Consider the following 12586-nt stretch of genomic DNA (forward strand, 5'->3'; position numbering starts at 1 on the left):
CACGGAAGCAAAGCTTTAGATTTTTCATTTGCAATGACTTCCCTTTGACAAGACAACATGCTTAAATGATATTAAGCATTTGATGTGCGATGATCGCAATGTTGGTGACAAGACACAATAAGCAACTAAACTTTTAAAATGAATAAGCTTCAAATCAAATGAATAGGCTACGGGGGCAACTGTCAATTAGGTGCTCTACCAAAGTCGGCCTCCAAGAAACAAGCTGGAAAACCTCCCGACTTTATTCACCAAAGCTGAGCGAAACATACATACCCCTACAAAAATGACAAGGAGACAACCCTTACGAAATCAAACCTACACTACAACAAACGAAGCAAAACTACTCTAAAGTTGAAAGCAGGAAATCTATACTAAAGACATAAAAGCAAACTACTCTAAAACAAAAAAGAAAACCTAAACTAACTATATACAAGGAGAAACTGACTCTACAAAATGTGGATTGTATGCACGAGTCCTTGACCTGAGATGATTTCTCAACACATGTAGCAGTAACAAGGTAACTGGCACAATCCTAAGTCTGGTTGTTTTGTCTTTGTATTCTGAAAGAAAATTTTTCAATGCGCCACTCTTGAGTATAACCAGGACATCGGGCAATATTAACAATTGGGGCAGTTCATTGGGTCCATGGTCAATCCATATACAGGTTGCTTTCCCAATACATTCAAAACCAAACTAATAATATTCAATACTAACAGTAGAAAGGAAGAAACAACTTGGTTTGTTTTTGAGTCGTGTAGGGCGTTGTGCAAGGGAAGATCTTTAACAACTTTAGGAGGTCGCAATTGGTGGTGCAACATCCTACTTGCATCCGGTGTGTGCAAGTCAACATCAAATTCTAAAACAGGTTGCCAAGGTTGAAAATCAGTGCTGAACATGTCAAACTCAAGAAAGTGGGGTGCACCATTTATCGGTGCATCTTCAGGTTGCATAAACCATGCAGCCTTATGCGTTTCTGTTAGCATTTACTCAAACAACAAGGATTCTTTGACTGCCAAGCCTTCAAAAACATCCCCAACTAGCTCTTGGAGTACATCCTCCATTGGTGGGGTTTCTACAAACTACTCTTCAACGTCCGGTTGATCCACGAGATTCACTTAATCATCTCCTTTAGCTGTTTCTTCCTCAGGTACAAGGACAACAAATTTGCTGCCATAGTCTGATTGGTGGATTCATCTAAACCAACAACTGGCAACTCCTTTTCCTCCTCAAAAAGTCTAGTGCTGCAGTGATTTTGCATTCTTCTATATTCATCAACAACAAAGTACGCACTCCACACTTTATTTGTGGTGCACTCTTCTAGTGATTCTGACAGTCCATACTGAGATCTGACTTGATTAACTGCCTCCGAGCATAGCAAATAGGTAAACTCAAAATGAGGAACACAATACATGATGAATTCTACACCACCAAGGCGACAACACGCTTTCCAAGCACACCTCATTGAGACCAAACTGATTCTCAACCAAATTCCCGAGTCAGGTGAACTTATCGTAGCATGACGGAGAGTTGGGACTATCATGCTGAATGAATACCTCTAGCTTGGGGATATCCCAGAAAAAGATCTTTCCCTGCAACGCTAGCTCGACTCTTGACAAAAAGGTCAAGCAGTTCAGCTCATCATGTTCTACTGTGTTGTGGATTCTGTAGTGCCCTGCAGATGCAAATTCAAACAGTTGCCTGGGATACAACTGTGCACCCAATCTCTCATGAAATTGGGAAATATCAGCTTGAGGGTTGTCTCTATGTATTGGTTGACCCCACATCTTGACTTATAAATTTTTGGTATTTCTTAGATCTTTTACTTTTTTTGGAGTTTTTGGTTTTCTATTTTTTTGTTTTTTCAATATGGGAGAGATCTAACACATCTCAAATATAACATTTAAAAGGGGTGCATGGACTCAACTTGTAGTAAAATCGTAACAGGTTGCCCTCCCTCTAGTCCCAGTTCTGTTGACGTGGGAAAAGTACCGCTACTCTTTCGGTCAATACAAAATAGAATGTCAAGTATCTTATTTTCTTTTGAATAAGGAAATCCTTAATGTTGTTCTAAATGATCAATGGGGACAACCTCAAGGTTCCAACTATTAGGTCTTGACTGCTCAGTATAACTCAGCGGTTTGATGTGTTTTGCTCGTAAACACGAGGGGACTTACGAATACAAGAAGCTGGCTTGCAACTGTTGATGCCTTGATTCTCAAGCTAGGGAAATAAAAAGAAAAAAGAATAGGGTTTAGGACAATGATAGTAAGAGTTGATGTTTTTGATAAAAAAAGCAGCGTTAACAAGGGCGCTAACCCATAACAAAGAGACCTCAATCCCTCTACAATTAGCATTAACTATTGCTAATAGTAACAATTGATGTTGTGGGTAGACAAATTTCAAATAAACTAGTCCCTGGTTAGCCACATATATACTCACAACCCCATAGGAATAGTGCAAGCTCCTAGCAAATAAAAGACTTTCAGACTGTGGATTTTCATTTCAGGCACCCAATTCTAATGTAGCCCGAGGCAAATACCCATAGTTGAACAAAGAACAATAATAAGGTTTAGACTAACCATACACAGAGACCTACAATCAGCAAGCCCCCAATGGTATGAACTTGAAATCAAATTAGATATCCTCACACTTCACCATTAAAATTACTGAACAATAATTAACCAACTGAAAAGAAACCATGCAAACAAATTAGGACACGTGATAAAACACCATGCTTCAATGCTTTTTTCATTTGTTCTAACTGCCATTACAACAATTCCTACCTAGTAGCTCTATTCTATTCTACTTCTACTCCTAATCTGCTAGCTACTTAATTGTTCTAACTCCTAAAAAATCTAATTTTTTAACCATTTACAATGAGAGAGGCATTTGCCTTTTATAGATTTTACATTTTGAATGAAAGACTAGGATTTAAACCATCCAATGGTTGTGATCTGCCTTCTAGAAGCCTATCAACTTTAGCCCATACCTAGTAATTCTCATAACTTCCTAACGACCCTCTTCCAACCACTTCTTTAGCTACCAACAACTATTTTACATCAATTTTGCAAATCAGGTAGCTAAGAAATAACTAACCTGTGCCCCCTTTGTTTTACAATCAAACTAATTTTTCAAGAATTTCCAGCTGCGCATCTTCGAAGTCTGCATGTCTATAGCATTTTGAGCTGTGTTCACCAACATTCAATCTTGCTATTGGTGGTGGTGAAGGTCCTTATCCTCATGCTTTTCCTGTGGGTCTGCAACACGTTTTTCATTGGCACTGTTCCACAATCATCATCCTTCGGCTTGATCATGATCACACCTCGAATCTCCACTTTAGGTTGCCCCCTTAACTCCTAGTGGTATTGATCCACAAAAGCAAGTTCGACTTGAATCAATCACCTTGAAAAATTAAAGTAATTGGAGCTAAATCATGTGCGAAGTCACAATTAAATAAAACACACCCCAGTATAAAATTATGTCATATCTGTGTAAGATAACATCTAACCTTATACACTTTGGTTTTGGGCTTCGAATTTTAAAACATCATGCCTCCTTTTCGGTATTAATATGGGAGCTCTCAATAGGTGATGACAAAGATGATTTTGCTTCATCAACATAAACCCCCAAACTTACTTTTTCGACCCCCTACATCTTGGTCGAATACCTATTTGGTATTTCCTTTGGTATTTTAAAGGCCCAAAATAGCAAAGTGCTTTTTTTTAACGACATAGGAATTTGATTTAATGGGCCCCCCTTTGTTTTTATCATTTCACTAATGAGCTTGTAGAATTCTTTGGCAAATGCAAGACTCGTGGGGGTGACATGAGAGGTTTTTTTTCTTAAAAATCACTTGAACTTTTTAAAGCAACCCCCTTCCTTGTCACAGTGTTGGCACCTTAGGATGAGACTTCGGTATTTTTGAAAGCGAGTGATAAAAACTTTATTTTATTTGCTCTGACTCTATCTTAATCTATTTTGGTAGTTTTATCGGGTATTTTGAAGGCATTGTGAAAAGCACTTTTTTTTTTATTATTCTTAACCTCTTCGATATTTTGTTCAATGAAATAAAGGAGGTGAAATACACTTTTCCCCTTTCAAAGCAGAAATAACTGAACAAAGGTTTTGAAATATTTTGATGCTTGAGGTAATATCGGGCCTTTTGTCGGTATTTTTAATAGGGACGAAACAAGCATAACATTGGCTTCTTAACCTTCGTTTCAATTTTCACTTGTTTGCCCTAGGATGCAACTCGGGATTATTTTTGGCCAAAATAGGGACGAAAAACAACTTATAGTATGATTTACAAACTTTGTCTTGCTCTGAATGTTTTGACCTTCGGTATTTATCATGGTATTGGGAGAGCTCGATTTCATCTGCTTGATTTTGTATGAAGTTCGTGGGGCTCTTTTTGGGTTTTTCTCGGCATTGGAAGAGCTCGGGGTCAAAAGGCGATAAAAAAAAGCTTCAAACTTAATACTTTCGACTCCTCATGACTGCATTTTAAGCTTATGCTCTTTGCTCAATGGGTTTTGGGGTTTTGTGAGGCCCGATAATAGAAGAGCGATTTCATTTTTGCTTTTTTTTAAATGAATGCCCAGGTTCTTATTTTTTGGTTTCGGCTTTTAGAAACAATGTAGGGGGGTATTTAGAAGGCGAGATTAAAGACTTGCAATTCAGATATCTTAACCTTTCTTTTGATGGACTAAGAGTTTTGGTGGCTACTTCAGGATTTTGCCCAAGGGTATGAAGGCAATGTCCATAGTTTTCACTCTTACCTGCTTGTTTAGGCCCATCTCTCTCTCTCTCTCTCTCTCTCTCTCACACACACACACACACACACACACACACACACACACACACACACACACACACACACACACACTCGTGGTTAGGCGGCAACAGGCATGGGCCTCGTCAAGGAAGGGGATGGGTGTGCAACGCACAACACAATGCTTGTTTAGATTCATCTATATTTGGAACATATTACCAAAATGGTTGTTCCCCTTTTTAACAATTTGGGGCTTATCTTTATATGGTTGTGAAAATATTGATTTTAAAATTTTAAAGATGCTTGTACTAAAATTGTGTCCTTGAATTAGAAATCTGCCAATATAGAGAATACCTAATTTCTTTGGTTTGATCGGGATTTCTGAAAATATTATTAGAGATCTGAACTTTTAAAATATAAATATTGATATTTGAGAGTGCCAATTTGTACTGACCAAAATCTGAATCAACTCAAGAATTGTGTGATTGAAGAGCTAGAAATTTTTGAGAGATATTACATAATTGGAGTAATATTATTACTGTTAGAACATTTATATATTGTTCTAATATAAGGTTATAAAACCTTATATATTATATGCTCTATTAAGTATATCCCATTTAAAATAATTATAGTCTAATAACTATTATATTATTAATTATTTATGAATGGTGGTTGTTGAATAGGCATGACTAATACCCCTTCAAGTATTTTGCCATCTTCTCCTATATTTAAGGAGGTTCTCTCTCATTCAAGAGTATAGTGAACTATATCACTATGTAGAAGAGGTATTATTGGCCATGTGTAAGTATGGAGAGAAGTGCCCCCGAGTTTAGTCTATTATTTAATACACCTTTTTGGTAAGTGTGAAAGGGTTTTCCACTTTTCCCATGTATATCTTTAGAAATGTGTAAAATCTATGTTTTTATGGTTCTCACTTTATTTACTTTATACTTTGCATCAGAGCAAGTTAGGCTATAGTAATCATTTTTTCAGGTTATGCCATTAAGTGGATTCAAAATATATAGAAGAAGATAGATAGAAAGATCAATATATAAACATCACTATAATAAAAACATAATTCACTTTGAGATATGTGTAATGTCCCTTAATAGATCAATTTCAATATACTAAAATTGATTGATATTCTTCAATTAGTTATTATCAAGTGTTTATCTATTTTCCTCATTAGATGATTAATTTCATTATTCATAGTTCTTAATATAGATATCAAACCTTGCTACTACTTCAGTTTTAAGGGAGAAGGGTTTATGTATGTTAATAAGCACTTAGAGACCAACTACAATAGGTTCCCTCAAAGTTTACAGATCCAAGCCCTTACTTATCTTGGGTCTATACCCTCAAGGATTATGGGTCGCTGATCCCCACCCTATCTTGGGACTTAACCTATTGCTTGGATTTAGATTGCCCCTCTTTGGAACATCTCATTCCCATCTTCTTAAACACTGACAGTAATAACATTATTTAGACTATAAGTATAAATATTCCTTATGTATTATGAATATATATATGAAATTACGTATGACTGTCATATATATTGCAGTCCATATTAATATTACTATCAGTTCTGCATAAAAACATTATTGGGCTTCATATATTAAGCATACTTAATAAACACATCCCATGCATACCACCAAGAACAAGGATGTTACTGCCTGTAACTTAATAACAGTTCTGATCTGATCTGATCCATGGTGCTGTTCTAGATGCTTTGATTCCTTTTTCTTTATATCTCTCAATGTGAGGGAGAGGTCATACCTCTTCATCATGTATGCCCTTTGGCAAGAGACACACCCTTTGAAAGTGTGCAACTCTTCATTATTTCTGCCCTTTGAAAGGGACACAACCTTTCACAATCAGACCTGCACTTCTTATTTAAATCAGATCTGCACTTCTGATTTCCAACTTATCCCCCTCTCAAATGAGGTTCTCTTCTCCTTTTTATATCTTATTGTTGAGGGAGTCACAACTTTTCCTTCCATGTCTTTTAACCATTCATGAACTTAATTATATTTTAATTAATTATATTTAATTATATTCTTTATATTATAATTTAATTTTTAATATTTTAATTTTATTATTATTATTTATTATTAAATTCCATTTCAAAGTGGGGACATTACAGTCTGCCCCACCCAAGGTTGCTTGTCCTCAAGCAATGATCATGGAGTGTTCAAAACGACTTCCAATATGAAATGGCTTGTTGTATATGTATTAACATAAAGTTATAAACGTATATTTTCTGTATAGTTTGTTGTATATATATTCTGAGTCTTCAACATGTATATGCTGCATTCTGGGTTTTCAATACGCTGTATATAATTTAATAATTTGCTTATAATTTATGTAATATAATATTAATTTAAATACTTCAAGAATATTATTATCGATAAATAAATATAACTAAAAAAGTAAATATTTAATAATTTCAAATTATCATTTGTTGATAAATATTATATTATATTATATTAATCAATAAATAATAATTGTTTCATATATATCAATCAAGGAGGGGACATGACAGTCCTTCCTTCCCGAAATTGCTTGTCCTCAAGCAATTGACAAGTTTCTCAAACTGAATCATTTTTCCAAAAAAATAAAAATAAAAACAAAGTATACATATGTATATGTGAAGATACGAAGCATACATGAAATGTATACACAATACACGTAAGGTAATGAGGCACGAAGTCTGAATACAAGTAATACACATGAATACATGCAAGGAATGATGTATGAGGCATAAGAGTATGTAAGACATGAAGTAATACACATGAAGTCATCTAAATACATGCAAGGCTTGAAATATACATGCAAGTCTTGAAGCATAAACATAAGTAATGCTTGTAGCAATATTCACAAATACACGTAAGATCTGAAGCATAAAGCATGCATATGAAACATATACAAAGTAAACACTCTATGCACAAACCCCATACATCAAGCATACACTTAAATACATAAGACATGAGTCATACATACAAATACACATAAGGTGTAAAATTATATTTTATGTCCCCTACTTGATCTATTTATGAAAAGGTATGTCTTCTTAATCCTCAATCCAATTTATTTGAAAAAAATGGCAAAATTAATTAAATTAGATCTGCACTTCTCATTTTCCAAATTCCCTCTTCAAATGAGTTCTCTCCTTCCTTTTATACCTTATATTTTGGGAGAGTCACAACTTATCATTTCATGCCTTTTGACCATTCATTAATTTTTAATTATAATTTATTTTTATTTTTCTCATTTATTATTAAGTTATATTTCAAAGTGGGAACATGTGACCACGTATTTGCAAAGTCATGCTTTGTTTGTTAGCTTTGTCTACCATTGAGTCATGTTTGAGGTTCTTTGAAATGATAGCTTTATGTTTGGAGCAGGGTTTAAAAGTTGGTTTCATTCTCATGTTTTGCAACTATGTACCTAGGAGGACGGACATAAACTTAAAGGATTTTCATGTTGGAAGAAACCTCATGATTTGTGCGATGTCCCTCTGACCAAGTATCTAAACTAAAAACATGTCCATGTTGGCGAAACTGGAATATCTTGTCTAGCCATTGTGTAAAGGCACCTAAACCAAAAGGATGCTCATAGGGGGAATCACCTGTATGTTCCACTTTTTCTTCTTCTGTCCTAATATTATGTGTACTTTGGCAATTTTCTTTGTTCCCTTTATCAATTATCTTTAATTGATCAGCTGTCATGGCATTAGGAAGCTACTCAAAAAGAGATATATATGCATTATTACATAACTATTTTCTTCAGAATTACAACCACAACAAGTGACTCAAACTCAAGACCTACAAGCTATATTGGTAAGTGTATCAAGATTTTTAAAAGATATTTCAAAAAGTTTTAGACTATCTCATGCACATGACCTCGTGATAGTATTCATTCCGAATAATGAACCTCTAAACATCAAAACACAAACTTTTCAAACTTTTCACAAGTTCTCTGAATATTTAAATTCAGTCTATGAGGATGAAAATAATAAGCTCTGAAAATAATGATGCTTATTTTGTTTGTATTAAGGGTTGAGATCATACTGTGATTCATCATTAAACTGAAAGAAGGAAAAACATAATTATTTCGAAAAGCTTATATTTATCAAATCCAATAAGATTTTCTGTAACAGCTAAAAGACTGTATTTTTCTACTTTCTACTAAATTTAAATTGCATAGAGTTGATCACTGAAAATAGTAGTCATCACCATAGAGAGAATCGATTTTGAAAAGAAAAAAGCTCAACAAAATTTTTTAAAATATAATAAACGATCCATACAAAACACATACAAAAAGTGTTAATTATTATGCTTCCTGGTTTGGTAGATTGAAAGAAGCTGGGAGGGCTTCTTTCCACTCCTCAGGCTTGTGGATTTTCTGCCTTATTATTTATATATCACACGCTTGTATTATACCTTCAACGTCATAAAACAATGACTAGTAATCTTAAATTTTTAAGACAAAAGGTGGACCCTTCAGCATGAGGAGTCATCCACATAACTTTAGAGCTGAAGCATAGCAGTTGACATTCTTTTGAGTAGATGACAATTTGAATTGATGCAGAATTAGAAGCAGGCTAGACGTTATACTTGAGAAGTTGATTATTTCAACTAAAACATAGCATATGACAACCAAAATTACATGGTATTTTTTGAGAAGATCACAAATTTAGTAGAAAGAGATACTTCTCGTTAATAAGATGGCGATGAGAACTGATGCAGAACAAATGACATTCATGATGGTAGAATCTCTTTATCACAATCTTTTTGAAAAGATGGCAATGTGAATTGAAGCAGAGTAGATGGCATTCATGATGGTAGAAGGAAAGGAATCTCCAAATTCCAGCTCTTGTGAATCAAGAAATGCCAAGAATCCCCACTCCAAAAAAAAGTTCATCCGATGTTCATTAATCATCGTGGAAAGGATGTGAAAAATACATCTATGAATCTTGTCTACTACAACAAAATCTTCAATGTATTGTTCTTTCCACCAATTGACTTCATGTTTCATTTTTTCCAAAAATGACCCCTGACAATAGAAAAAAACACAATCAAATTATGAGTTTTGTGATATAACCCGCCAAAAAAATCATAATAAACAATTCAGAAATCATTCACATACCTCAAAATTTCGAAAAATGAGAGCTTCAATACCCAATGGATCTTCCCAACTGTGCACAATTCAATGACATTCTCCTCAATCCAGTCCTTTTGATTATAAAAATATCACAGCAAAACTGAGAAAAAGTGGGATCAAATAAATGCTTAAATACTTGAAAAGAGCTTAGCATACCTTATCTGCAGATCTGTGAATGTCCTCTACTATCTTGACCAAATTAGGGCCATCCTCAACCCAAGATATTGATATATCGCCTGCCATCTTAACCAAAGTGTCCCCTCTTCTCTCTTCTCGGAGTTCAGATTTGAAGAAAACAGACTCAGATTCAACAATTTATTCTTGCACAGAGAGTTGGTTTTGCATCCATCGTATTCTTTTGACGTACCAGACGATGATAACATTGGAGCTTTGACAGGCTTCTTATAAGAAAGTAAAGGATTCCATCATGAGATAACACCTCCATTATGCTGTCACTTTCATAATTACAATCCCTCTGGTCAGATCCAACGACATAATGTCAAAAGCCGTCTAGAAAATAGCATCATATGAGAGCATCTTATAAAGCTGAAAAAACTATTAGGTCCCGCGTGATGTGTTCTGTTTTGAAAGATCTGATTTATCTCTTTGTTTTTATTAGTTTAAAATTATATGATTTTCAGTTTAAAATTAGGGCTTTTAAAAAATAGTGACGAGTAGTTTTGGTTCTTGAAAGACAACTTTATTGAAGTTAAAAATTCAATATGGAGTACTTATCTTTTCATTTAAAAAAGTATTTAATTAAAATAAATAATAATTTATTTAAATTATTTTGTTGGGGTTTTATTGGGGTCCCTTCTATTAGAAAAATAGATCAAGCAACATCATTTTTTGTTCAGCTCTTTTTTTACATGAGATATTATAATCATTCTAAAGAGATGCTATAATCATCATGGGAGATGCCTTTTTATTTTATTTAGCTTTTATATTGGTTATTATAGTCCAACCTCTTTTTTTAGAGGTACAGTCTCCAAGTCCACATCTTTATCCCTCTCAATATCCTCATCAAAGGGGAAATTCTCATTTAAAAAGAGGATCAAGTTGGTTCAATTTGTAATAAATTAACGGATTCAACATCATTAGTTGAATAAATTGCTAATAGTTCAACACATCTTTCCATAGTATGTCAATAAAAACCACTTTATTTCTCCTTAAAGTTGTGTCCATAGGCTTCAACGATTTTGCCTCCTAAATAAACTCAAGACATGATTCCATATGAAGGCATCTCGTTCAAGACCTATACGTGAGGAGGCATACAAACAACCTCAATTACCTTTGCGAACTTGTTTTGGTCTCTTGTTGCAATAGCAATAGTTGAATTTGAGTCCTCCTCTTGAGCCACTAAGGTCCCAACCAATGAAGTTGGCTTGATGTTTAGCATAACAAACTCCAAGGTGCATTTAACTACTAACTTTACATTGAGCCACTAGGATGCCCTACCAACTTTACATGTATTCTCTGGTCATACTCTTGATAAGTGTTGAAGCCCAAATAGTTCCAACACAACAAAACCAACTTCTCATAAGCAAGATGCTACTTCCAAATGGTCTCCCCAAAATACATGCATAGTTAGAGAGGGAGCACCTAAGGATGTAAGGAGAAATGGAAATTTTATTACCTAAAGAGTTGGCAATACTAAGGAAGAGGGAAACAAGAAGTGCAAGGGTGGATTAGGCATTCAAATAGAGACTAGAACAATCTTGATAATTCCCATTAAAGTATTAAAACTCAAGAACCAAGGTTTTATAGAAAGAAATTAATCTCTTAAGCCTATATACCCTTTGCGAAAATATTCATAGACTATAATGAAGAAGCCTTGGGCACAAGGATAAATAACAATGGGTTTAATAGAAAAAGGGGTTCCAAGAATTAATTATCCATTAACATAACTTAGGTAGGCGAGGGCATAGATTGTTGAGTTTGTATATTAGGGCCATATTTGAATAATTTTGAATTTCTTGAACTTCTTAATCTCAAATTAATAGTGGAATCCTCTTTGTTGCTTTTAGTATCCATCTTGAGTCACTTTTTGATCAATTTTGAGCTTTAATAAAAGAGAAGAGCAACCCTTCCTCTGGAACTACCTTAAACTCAAGATGATCTCTCTCTAATTCTTTACCTACAACTTTTTTGCATGTACAAACAACCCCAATTTTGTACCATGTGCCCTAAACCAACTAAAGATCCAACTTCAATTATTGCTCACCAACTAAAACCTTATGCACATCTACACAATCACTGCCATTGCATTCACTCTTAGACTTGGATCTTCATGAGGGATTACCTTCAAGGGAGAAAGAAAATGTCTTTTTGACATGCCTTGTATGTAATCCTAAACACCTTGCAAGTCTTTTTGATTGATGTTAAGGGATTTAATTGAAAATAATCTATAGTAAATCAATTTCTACAATATTCAAGGAGAAAGTATAGAGGATCTAGATATGCCATTTTATAGTGTAGACAAATAGATTCTAATGACTTAGTTAAATGGTTAATTCACATTTATTAGATTTTATGAATTCACATATACTCGTCTCATATTTATAAAAATATTGATAAGCTCTCTATATTACATTTCTATATAAAAAGGGTTAGAATCAAAACATAGATATAAGTAGTAGGTATTGATAGAAT

At 34.2% G+C, this 12586-nt stretch overlaps 1 long non-coding RNA gene across 1 annotated transcript; it reads right to left on the reverse strand.

Annotated features, from left to right (window-relative positions):
- Nucleotides 1-9224: 9224 nt before the first annotated feature.
- On the reverse strand, nucleotides 9225-10360 carry LOC131874776 (uncharacterized). Its single transcript, XR_009372148.1, has 3 exons — nucleotides 10091-10360; nucleotides 9920-9968; nucleotides 9225-9826 (listed from the first exon to the last, which is right to left on the reverse strand). It is a non-coding gene; the product is annotated as an uncharacterized LOC131874776 (long non-coding RNA).
- Between the last annotated feature and the right edge of the window lie 2226 nt (nucleotides 10361-12586).

Source organism: Cryptomeria japonica, chromosome 4, assembly GCF_030272615.1.
Source record: "Cryptomeria japonica chromosome 4, Sugi_1.0, whole genome shotgun sequence".
Taxonomy (NCBI): Eukaryota; Viridiplantae; Streptophyta; class Pinopsida; order Cupressales; family Cupressaceae; genus Cryptomeria; species Cryptomeria japonica.